Source organism: Gossypium hirsutum, chromosome D13 (genome assembly GCF_007990345.1).
Source record: "Gossypium hirsutum isolate 1008001.06 chromosome D13, Gossypium_hirsutum_v2.1, whole genome shotgun sequence".
In the NCBI taxonomy this organism is placed as follows: Eukaryota; Viridiplantae; Streptophyta; class Magnoliopsida; order Malvales; family Malvaceae; genus Gossypium; species Gossypium hirsutum.
This window is the reverse complement of record NC_053449.1, coordinates 23,419,564-23,431,797: the sequence shown is the minus strand read 5'-3', so window position 1 is coordinate 23,431,797 and position 12,234 is coordinate 23,419,564. Positions and strand designations below refer to the sequence as shown.

The 12,234-nt window shown below is 34.6% G+C and overlaps 1 long non-coding RNA gene across 5 annotated transcripts; it reads left to right on the top strand.

The window, feature by feature from the left end:
* The first annotated feature begins 4,475 nt into the window (after nucleotides 1-4,475).
* LOC107920362 (uncharacterized) lies at nucleotides 4,476-11,401 on the top strand. 5 transcript variants are annotated; one of them, XR_001690571.2, is made up of 4 exons: nucleotides 4,585-4,842; nucleotides 5,121-5,865; nucleotides 10,764-10,844; nucleotides 11,001-11,401. It is a non-coding gene; the product is annotated as an uncharacterized lncRNA (long non-coding RNA). The 5 variants fall into 5 exon arrangements; XR_005922870.1 differs by having other exon boundaries at nucleotides 10,764-11,401; XR_005922871.1 differs by lacking the exon at nucleotides 11,001-11,401 and having other exon boundaries at nucleotides 10,248-10,793.
* The last annotated feature ends 833 nt before the right edge of the window (nucleotides 11,402-12,234 follow it).

Sequence of the window (12,234 nt, the reverse complement as noted above, 5' to 3'; positions counted from 1 at the left end):
GTTAATAAACAAATTCATTACGAGTAATATACTTTGTATTATTTTCCTCAAATGGTTTTTGCACGTAAAGAAAATCGAAGAGAATGTTTCTAATTGGTTGTATAATGTTTAACTAATACTAAGTGGTATTATGTGGTCATATTGTAATATGAAAACAAAACTTCTATTAGTAGATGAACCTAAAACTATCTTAGTCTAACCGAAAATGAGCAACTCAATTGAAAGACTAATATGTTGTCTATCAAGTCCAATAGGTGAGATGCCTTGTCTTAGGCATCAGAGCAGATAACTCCCAGATGATAGATAAATAAATGTGACTAACTGGACTGGCAATACATTGGACAAGACCAAGGCAGAATAGATCCTGAATTTGTTTATGGATTTATTCACTTGTGATGTTCATAGTGTGGCATACCTAAATCTTGAGTGGATGATAGACTATGTATGTGTGACTCTTACACATTAATGTAAGTACAAGCCTGAGTTCAAATAGATAAGGAACCAAAAGCAGGTTCATTGGGTGTATGACTTCTGCAGTATGTAGCATCATTCATAACAGTGGAATTCATAGCCCAAAACATGGGTAAATGATATCCTCTCATTAGAATTACATGGTTGATCAAAAGTAAATGTGGCCACGGGTCGGTCATCTTTGTGACGGAGATGTGATCACTATTTGATTGTGATTGACCTTTCATGAAGGAAGATGTAATGGTTACCATGAGATTAGGAGAATAGATAGTATCCTAAAGAGATCAAGGATATCCTATGAGGGTAACACACTTATGATAAGGTCATTGGACGAGCACTGAGTAGTTGCTTTCGTAATGGTATATCATTAAGGAGTGCTCAGTCACGATACTATAGTGGAATGACTTCATTACTAAATCATCTTATAATTAATAGGAAAAAAAGTTAAAACTTAATTATAAACCATTTGAGCCCTAACCACATATGTCCAATTGGTCCCTGATTTGTTGCTTGATCTGGAGGAGATTCCTATCCATAAACAGGAGGAGATACCCGAAGAGGTAGATGAACCCATGGAGCAGGAGGTCGAGTACAATGAGCCTACTGAGGAGATATCCAAATGAGTGCCTGATCTAGTAATCTCAATTTCGAGCACAACGAATGTACCGTTCCCGACATAGCTAGAAGGTAAGAAAAAGAGGGACGAGGTAGATTTCATAACTTTTGTTAATTTAATTAAATCCTTAAATTTCATTTTTTAAGTCTTGGAGCTTATTGATAAAAACCTAAATATGTCAAGTACTTAAAAGAAATAATAACACGACATAAGAAAATGAAAAAGAATGAGAAAATTAACATTGATGCATTGTGTTACCTTAATAGCTAAGAGAGTACCCCCAAAATTAAAAGATCTGGGTAGCTTCACGATTCCAATAGAGATAGGGGATTGGTATTTTGTAAAGCGCTTTACGATTTAGAGGCTATCATAAACTTAATACCTCTATCGATCTTTAGGAAACTCAACCTTGAAGAATTAAAGAATACCTCAATAACACTATAATTAGCTGATAGATCCTTGGTGCACCCAAAAGGTGTACTCGAGGATGTATTGATCAAGGTATGATTCATAATCCTCGTCGGCTTTGTAGTCCTCAACTTTGAGGAAGATTGAGAAATCCTCATTCTGTTGGGTAGGCCATTTCTGGCCACTTCTAAATCGACAATCGATCTTGAGTGAAACAAGCTTATTATAAAAATTGATGATGAGATAAAAATTTTCAATAGTGGTCGCGATTCCTAGTGGAATCATTAGGGGAAGAGTGTTATGCCTTATTCAATTTAACCCTTAAAAGCCTCGATCGAGGGTATTCTTTCAGTGGTGTTGGTGTAAGTAAGCGAATTACGAAAGAAAGAGACAAATGGAGAGATCCTAGAAGGAAATGAAGTGATTGGAAGGCCAACATTGGTCAAGAGCGACGAATGAAGTCGATGGTAAAGTTCAAGGACTTGTCAAACAAGTCCAGTAGCACGACAAATATTTTTAACCATCGAACTTAATTAATTTGTAAATATTGTATATTAATTTGTTTTTAGTTTTTTAGATTTAGGAATTAGGCTTGTTATTTTATGTTAGAACTAGAAGGAAATAGGTTTTCGAGAGCAAAAAATGAGCTAGATGTTAGTAGGGTGCAGGCATGGGCAAATCCAAGCCATGTCACATAACAAACCTAAGGTATAGTAAAGTATTAGTGAATACAATTGCCCTAGTGAGACTAATGTGCAAGAATGAGTAATTTTTTTTCTTTTTCTTCTCTTTTTCACTCACTTTGCTTTTCTATTTTCTCAAGAAATTCTCGCTCAGCTATTTTAGCCTTTTCAAACTTTTTCTTTTGATTAATTTTCAAATTTTCTATTTATGCACAAGTTTTTATGATTCTTATACTCACCATACTATGCTATCGCTTAAGCTCACTCTTATTTTTCTTTTATTTTTGGAAACCACCATATTATATCTACCTAACCTCAATATCAATGCCAAACGTCTAAGTTCGTGCAAGGACGAAGAAAATTGGATTAAGAGATTATATTTTAAGGCTTAGGGCTGCCATTATGGTTAAGCAAGAAATAGGGATGTAGGCTAAAAAATTAGGGTACTCGAATTTTAAATTAGGGTACTAGAGATTATATTTCAAGGCTTAGGGCTTCCATTGTGGTTAAACAACGCCTTAGGTCATCCCTAAGTGTCTCAATTCATGGATTACAATTTATTAACACACTAACACATGTTATTCAAACAAAAATAAATTCTTTCCATGTACCTATTAGTCACTTAGTGCACCTAACACACAATCACCTATTCAAACTGTAATAAAATTAAGTAAATAGTGTAAAACTGAACAACCTAAAATCAATTGCAATCAAATTAAATTTACAATTAAAACGTAAAATCCTATTTACTTGCTTCTAACCAATCACTTGTATTGCTATAAGCACGCACACAAAAAACTCACAAAAAAAAAACAAAAATGAAAGTAACTAAGAAAGACAAAAATTTGAAAAATTTCTATGTTACCCCCACACTTTATTTGGAACATTGTCCCTAATGTGCATCCCAAAGATAGGAAAAGAGATTACTCAGTCTTAGCATTGGAGATCCTAGGATGTGGTCAATTTAGGTCTGAGATGTAGTATCGCATATAATACGGGGTTCTTACATAGAAACTAACCAAAAGAAAACTAAAGAAAAAAAATAAAGTCCAAAAAAAATCATCCCAAAATAAAAATTACAAGTCCTAAAATATATAAGTAAAAAAAAAAATTTTCTTTTTTAGTCGGATTCGGGTTCTGACTCGTCCGTGTCCCCGTCATCAGCATTTTCTTCTTTGTCTTCTTCCTTTGGGTCCTCTTCCTCATCAGTATTGTGATCTTGCGATTGGTTAACTTCTAGGGTTGGAAATTTCGGTATCCTCAACTTATGTCGTCTTGCATAATCCTCGAACAACGGTTCTACCTCAGGCATCCGTTGCTTTATCCATTCAACATCCTGAGTAAGATTGAGGTCTTTATTGTGTCAACGGTTCAGCGTTCTTTGTTTTTTTAGAGGTAGTGTGTATTCTTTTTGAGTTTTTTTGTGTCCTCTTTTCATCGTTGACTTACTTTTGGTGGGCTACAGCAAATTTCTTAGAGATGGAATTTTTGATTGAATTCGTAGATAACGCAACCATTGCTTTGACTGTCCCATAGGAGCCTTTGCCTTTTTCCACAAGGTGGTGATAAGATGTGAAAATAGGAGTCCCACTTTTTCCTCACGAATGCAGCGAATCATGCTTTTGTATATCCACATTGCAACACAGACCTTTTCTTTCTGCAAAATAGTGTGAAGCATTGTAGGTAGAAAAGTAGTGATGTTAGAAGTGTTTTGTAATGGGGTATATGCAGGAGCAAAAAATTGTACCCATATTTTAGCTAGGGGAATCATGCTTGATGGGTGGAAGAATATCGGTAAGTTGGTAGCTAAATTTGTAACAACCTATTTTTTAGTGGTGTCGAAAACAGTGGTTTCAGGGCCACCAAATTCAATGAGTAAGTTCGTAAATATTATTATTTAATATTTACGAGTCAAATATGGTTTTAAAAAAGTTTTTGATTTGATAATTTATGTTATATAAGCTATTTATTAAATTCAAGTGGTATGATCCTAAGGTCAAGTGGTTTTAGAAATTGAGGTATCGGGACCTCATTTCTATAAAATGAGCTGTAAATATTTTTATAAATATTTACGGAGTGTCATTAAGGTGGTATTAAATTTTCGTCGAGAAATTTTAACGTTTCGATTATTAATTAATTAAAAAGACTAAATCGTAAAAGTTAAAAAAGTCAATCGCTTTTAGTTTAAAGGTGTTAATTGAGTAAATAATTATAATTTTTTTTGAAATAATTCGACTGGTTTATAACTTAAAATTTGAAACAAAACAAAGTCCATTGGGTTGAACCCAGCTAATTGATCCTAAGAAAAACAAAAGGAGACAACAAGAAGCAGGCCATCTTCAATTTAGCCCATAAAATAAATCAAAAAACAATAATAGAAAGAAAAGAAATAAATTTTCAAACTTCACTCTAGTCGAACGGTTTAACTGGCCTTCATTAATGAATCTGACATTTCCTCTGCCCAAGACCACTGAAAAGTAAAAGCAAATCCCCTAAAATCTTTTGCTTATCTGTTTGCTTTTCAATCGGCACCATTTCTTTCATTTCAAACGTCACAACACTATGCCAAAATCCAAAGTTGTTTCCCCTTTTCTTTTACTCTGAAAAACCCAAGCGATTTTACTCCAATTCTCCTTCAGACGAACTTGAAATCGCTCCCTCCAGGTACTGTTCCTCTCCATTCTTGAGTGTTTCTTTTGCTAATCGACGGGCTTTTGTATTTTCTAACCTTGGGATGAAGTAGAATTTGATTTCTTGAAAGTGTGCCTTTAGGCTTTGAATGTCACTGATAATTGCTCCTATTTCTGATCTGTCTCGATTTGCATTTTGGCATTTTGTTATCACTATTTTTGAATCACTTATTATGTCCAAAGTATGATAGCCCAAATGAATCCCTAAATTTGTTGCTTGAAATCTTGCATATGCTTCCGCCGCGAACGAAGATGCAACGTTGTCACGAAGAATTGATTTAGCTACAACGATTCTGCCCCCTCATTTTTAACTACTAGGCCTGACGTAGATCTAGAGTTTTGTGAGTCAAAAGCTGCATCGAAAAAGATAGCTGTATTCACCCTTTGTATACTTTGTCTATGCCTCGCGTTGGCTTCCAAGTTGAGTTCCCTGTCTTGAATACCTTCCAATTCTAAAATTTAGCTTTTAATTTGTTTGGATATGTCCCAATTGGTGCTTGGTTTGCCTTCGTATAATAATTTATTTCTATTTGTCTAGATTAGCCAGAGCCTACAACAAAACATTCTGCACTGCTCGTTTGTCCCTTGGCTGAAAACCCGAGAAAAATTTAAGTGACTCCATATTTCCTTCACAGTAGGGCACAGTTGGAAGACGTGGTTGCTATCTTCTTCTCCTTGGCCACATCTCATACATCGATCCTCAGTCATCACTTTTCTCAACTTCAGATTGGAGAAAGTGGGGATGTAATTTCACGCTATTTTCGACACTGTAATTTTGATTTTTGAGGGCATGTGTAAATTCCACAATTTCCTGTAGAAACTTTTAGTATTGGTCTGTAAATAAAAACTAGGATCTATATTAGCCTCCTGTAATAGTTTATAGGCACTCCTTACTGAAAAGTCTCCAGTTGCCTCCCTTCTCCACACTTGGAAGTCTTCATTGGTTGACTTTGAAAGCGGAATCTGCAATATTTTCCTAGCAATATCCGTATTGAAGGTACGGACAATCAAATCTCTTTTCCATGTTCTACTTTCTTCATTGATTAAGTCGGACACTATTCTTATACTTTCAATGCTGTTATTGTTCTATAATCTGTCTTCAGTCTTTCCTGACACCCAACGATCAGTCCATACTGAAATATGGTCTACTTTACTGACCCTCCAGCATAATCCATCTTCCAAAAGTTTTTTTGTTAACCAAATACTCCTCTAGGTAAGTGAAGGTAGGTTACTTAAAGGAGCATTTAAGAAATTCGTTTTCGAAAATATTTAGCTTTTAAAACCTGGGCTAATAAAGAATTCTGATAATTAATAAGACGCCAACCTTGTTTGGCTAATAATGCTATATTGAATTTATCCAAACTTCTAAAGCCTAGACCACCCAATTCTTTCACCGAACAAATGTCCTTTCAAGCACACCAATGAATCCCCTTTTTCCCCTTATTTTTCCGCCACCAAAATTTTGCAATAATACCTTCCAATTCCTTGCATAAATATTTAGGGAGTAAAAAACACGTCATTGAGTAGGTTGGTATAAACTGTAAAACAGCTTTGATGAAAACCTCCTTACCCCATTGTGAGAGATATTTTATACTCCAATTATCAATTCATTGCTTAAGTCTATCCTTCAAAATCTGAAATGCTGCCTTCTTCCTTCTACCCACTAGGTTAGGTAACCCTAGGTACCTTTCCAAATCATCTGAACTTTGCATCTCGAGAACTCGAGTGATTGTTCTTCTTTCTCCTTCTTGTGTATTACTATTGAAAAAATTGTAGATTTTGAATAATTTACTTTTTATCCCGAACAAACTCCGTATTCATGGAGGATCTGTTTCAAAGAAATTGAGCTCTTCTCAGTAGCTTCCCCAAATAGCATGCACTCATTCCCAAAAAGTAAATTTGAAACCTGTGGCCCACTTCTGCTTGCCTTGACACCTCTCACTTTTTTCTCCTGCATTCCTAACTTTTTAAGGCTAGAAAGGCCTTGTCCACAGAATAAGAATAAGAATGGACTCAATGGGTCACCCTGTCGTAATCCTTTAGAAGGAGAGAATGGTTCTCCACTGTGCCCATTTAGAACCACCAAATAAGAAACTATAGTTACACACTCTATTAGTAAGGCCACCCACTTTGAATCAAATCCCAGTTTCTTCATTATTTCTTTAACAAAGTTCCATTCAACCCTATTATATGCCTTGCTCATATCCAAATATACCGTCATAAATCCTTTTTTCCCTGACTTCTTATGTTTCAACGTGTGAAGTAATTCATAGGCCAGCAACATGTTATCCGAGATCAATCTCCCAGAGACAAAAGTACTTTGTGCAAGATTAATGCATTTGTCTAACACTTTTCGAATACGATTTGCCATAACTTTAGCCATCAATTTGTAGATAACATTACACAAACTAATAGGCCTAAAGTGCATTATACCCACTGGATTTGAAATTTTTGGAATTAAAACAATATTTGTTTTATTGACTGGGCCTATCTCCATCCCTCCATTCAGGTGATCGAGACAAAACATAGTAACCTCTTCCCCTATAATTGCCCAACACTTCTGATAAAATAATGCTGGAAATCCATCTTCTCTTGTCGCCTTAGTGGACCCTAATTCTGCCAAAGCCTGCTACATCTCCTCATTTGTATATCTTGCCTTTAACATTAAATTGTCTTCGTCCGAAATACGCTGAGAAACTCTTGATAAAACATGCTCATAATTTCCTTTTCTTCCAGCAGAGAATAGCTATTAGAAGTATGGTCTGGCTATCATTCCCATTTCTTTTATTTCATCCGTCTCCCTCTCATCATCATGCTGCATTTTATGAATCAGATTCTTCTGTCGCTTCTATGTTGCTTGTTTGTGGAAAAAAGCTGTATTTTTATCCCCAAATTTCAACCAGTTAACCCTAGCCCTTTGTTCTTAATAACGCTCAACCTTATCGATCTCAAAATTAAGTTGGATTTTTGTATCAATTAGATCTGCTAAATTTCCTTAATCTCTCTCAACTTCTAGTAATGTGGCCAATTTTGAGGATAACATCTTTTTCCTTCCTTCTCTAGAATATTGAATTTGACTAGCCCATCGCTCCAACCCCCTTTTCATACTTTCCAGCTTACTTAAAAAATCTCCCTCAAAATGTTCCCAAATATTTTTGACCTCATTGAAGAATGAATCCTCCAATACCCACCATGCTTCAAATTTGAAACGTTTATGTATTCTCTCTCTGCACTCCTTTGTGTTAACCAGTAATAGGAAATGATCAGAAAGCATATGTGGAAGATGTTGAAGTTGAAATTCAAGAAATAAATGAAACCATTCCTCATTCGCCACACCCCTATCTAACCATTCTTGAATATTAGTTTCAGGTAAGTTCCCTCTTTCCCTCGTAAACCAGTTTCCAGTAAACCTCATATAAAAAAATTACATTCTTCCAATACCTTACGAAAATCTTTCATTCATCCTTTCTCTTGCGGTAAACCACCATTTTTCTCAAAACCATACAGAATTTCATTAAAGTCTCCACAAACCATCCATGGTAGCTCTCTAATCGTACCTAAGTGCCGCAAGAGATTCCATGCCTCAGCTCTATCTTGTGAATATAGAGACCCATAAAAACCAGTAAACCTCCATTTGTGTCCTTCCTCCACTTTGTCAATGATCACATCAATATGTTGTTTTGAAAAGCTTTGAAGCTAAGTATTTTTACCACCACGCCAAGCCAGACATAGCCCACCTCTAGATCCATTTGAGCCAACATCAATACCATTTAAAAACCCATAACTTCTTCGAACTCATTCTAATTGATTGCTACTAATTTTTGTCTCCATCTTGGGGATTATATAACTTCAACACATGCAGAAGTCTTCGAATTGTCCGTGGACTCCCCAATCCACGGATATTCCAGCTTAAAATTTTCATTGCGCCCGGTTGGCTAGCCACTTGGTAGTCACTGATGATTGATGACTAACCTCCACTACCCTCCTACTCCTTACCGCCAAAGTGTTAGTCTCTTCTTTGGCCAATGCATCTTCCATGTCCCTTCTATTTCTCTTTTTGCCATCCTCACCAATAAGCACTCCATCTTCAAGATCGTGTTCCATTAAGTTATGCTCTAGATTCCTACTCCAATTTCCATTTTCTTTCCATGTTTAAGATACCCTCCCTTCCAGATTTATTCCCAGTACTAGATCTAGATTATCCATACTACCCCTATTTTTCGCTGGACCCTTTAAATTATTCCCTAAAATTTACCTTCCCCCATTGTTTCCTCTCTACTGCCCCTCGCCTTCTTCTCGCAACCACACACTGGTCATCGTTTGGGCTTGACGAGACTGTACCCTAAGTGATAAGTCCCACCCTATCTCTGTAATTTCCACTCCTAGTGCCATCCTTGCTTCACAAAAGGAATCACTATGGCCCAAACGACCATAGTAAAAGCAAAAAAGTGATAACCTTTCATATCTAAATCAAACATATGAGCACTTTTCATAACATATTATCTGTTTTTCCTTTTCAAAGGTCACCTTATATCAATTTTGACTCCTATTCTCATGAAATTTCTATTTTTTCCCCAGATTTGAGTCGTCATATTCCATGAAATTTCCTATAAAATTACCCATTTGGATTACCAGATTTTCTGAGACAAAACCAAATGGAATGTCATGTAATTGAACCCATAAAAGAGAGTAAATTAATGGGATTTTCAAAGGATCCTCCCCCCTTTGCAACTTATGAAGAATCAGTGAGTGATTATTAAAAGTCCATGGTGAACCCTTTATAACCCTTTCAAGATCCATTATATGAAAAAATTGAAATAAATACCTTTTCCCCCCATATCTCTAATTTGAACCCCTGTATGGGATGCCACAAATTTGCCATTGTACTCCTCATTGCTGGAAAGTGAACAATACTTGCCGCTAAAAAACACCCCACCAATTGAAAACCTTCCACTTCTCTATCTGTATTTGCTCCAACTTGTACTTGAAGAACTTCATCTTCCTCCTTGTCCAATGTTAACCTTGTGAAATCTATCTCCATACTAACTCGTAACGTAAATTGCTAAAGCAAGAAAGATATCTGAATAGATAAATTGCCGTTGTAGCATGACCAAAAAATAAGAAAACCCTAAAACTGCCAGAGAAAGCAGACACAGACGTGCTAAATTAGTAGACCTTTCATAAAGAATTATAATTAGGTGGCCTTGTTGTGTAAATTAGCTATCCTAAAGATAACGGTACGGTTGGATGCTTTAATTTCTTTTAATTATAAAGTTTCATATGTTATTTTAATAATAAAATAAATAAAAGGTTAATAAAATAAAGAAACATGATAGTTTTCTTCCCCAATTTGTTTTATTCTTTACCAAACCACCATAGGAAAAGCTTCAAGCTTTGGTTCTTCTTTGGATGATGCATGGTAAGCCATTTCTCATCCATTTCTAATAATTGTTATATTTTTAGATCGTTGCACTAGGTCCAGCTAGCCTGTACCTTCGATTTTGAAACTATTAAAGATTTTGAACATTTCCGTTGATGAATCTCGTGATTTTTGATGCTAGATGATGAATTTGGAATGTTGATTGATAATTAAAGTATTTTGTTAAGTGATTTTTGATGTATTTATCTATTAGGGACTAATTTTTTAAAATAATAAAATTTTAAGGATTTGATGTGAAATTGGTGCAAATATGGGCTGATATGGATGCCATGAATATTCGTTTGTTATAAATTGGCATTAAAAATGGTTAAATTGCATGTTTTGGGCTCATGGACTAAATTGAATAAAAGTAAAATTTTTGGGGCAACTTTGTAAAAGTTTTAAAATGACTAAATTGCATAAAACACATTATTTTACTATCTAAGTTAATAGATTGAATGAAATTGTTAATTTAGATCAAGATCGGGTGGAAAATCGAGGAGAATGAAAAATTACCAAAATGACCTTGTACTTTGACATTTCTGCAATTTAGCCAGGTAAGTTTGTACGGTTTAGAATTTAATATCAATATGAATTATAAAGTAGATTATCATTGAAAAACTTATATATTTATTTTTAATTATGGATAATGAATAGTAAATTGAGATATATTATTGATTTTGATACTCGGTTTGTGTTGAATGCGGGATTAGAGTACATTCGTGCTTTGGTATATTATGGAGATTTGGAATAGAGACGGTATTGGAGGGAGATATCGATATATTAACCAAGTAAATTGAAGTTCAGCATTTGTTGCGAACTCTCGTGTTATGCTTTCTATTTAGCATGATTCGGGTGGACCAGCTCTTTAGAGCTTTTGTTTAGCTCTTTTGTGCTTCTGTTCAGCTCTTATGAGCTTCTATTGGCGTGTTCGAGAGGAACAGCTCTTATGAGCTTCTATTGACGATGTACTCTTATATGTAAGTCGTTCTTCGAATGGAAAATCTCAGTAAGGTAATCTGTTTAATGAATTTGAAAGATTTGTTATTTATTAAATATTGATCTGAACATAAATGAATTCAACAGTTGAGACTGTGGATGATGCTTAGGTTTATGCTAAGCTTATGGTTACATTATATCATGTTTAATATTAATGATATACAGTGAAATGATAAATGACAAAAATGAGAATATGCTTATGTTCATGAAAAGCTGGTATGATTCAAAAGGTGTATTTTCTTAAAAAAATGGTTTATCATGTGATTGACTCCAAATGAGTTGTATATATAAATGAACTAACTTGTGTATTGCTGATGGTGATTAGGCTTATATCAAGCTTGAAATTATGATTGCTGTTTAAGCTTTTTTCTGGTATTATATAAAGGAAATGTGTAAGAAAATGCAATGAAATGGTAAGTTCATTATTGAAATGTGATATGATGAAAAATGGATTGTTGAATTGAATGATGTACTTGTATATATGAGAAATTACGTATGTTATGGATGAACTTACCTATGATGTGAATAAATATACTAATCAGTGAGTTGATGTTGTTATTTAAGTTTATGCTTAGTAAATGGAATGGAAAGTAAGTAAATGAAGTAATTCATAGTTCTATGAAAAGGTTAATGATGGTGTATAATGTTTACAAAATCCTATTAATTTAGGAATGAAAAATATATATGATGTTGATATACTTACTCATTTATGAGTTGATGATTTGTAGTTGACAAATCTTGAGGCATTGGTATAGGTTTATATTTAATCCATAAAGTTCATTATTGAAATGAAATGTTATGTTTAAAGTTTATATGAGCTTACTAAGCATTCATTTCTTGCGTAGTTGTTTTTCCCTTACTTTACGGATTATCGGAAGCTCGATCAGGTTGAAAGCTTGTTGGAGATCTATCACACTATCTAGTGATTATATCGGTAGATTTTGATAT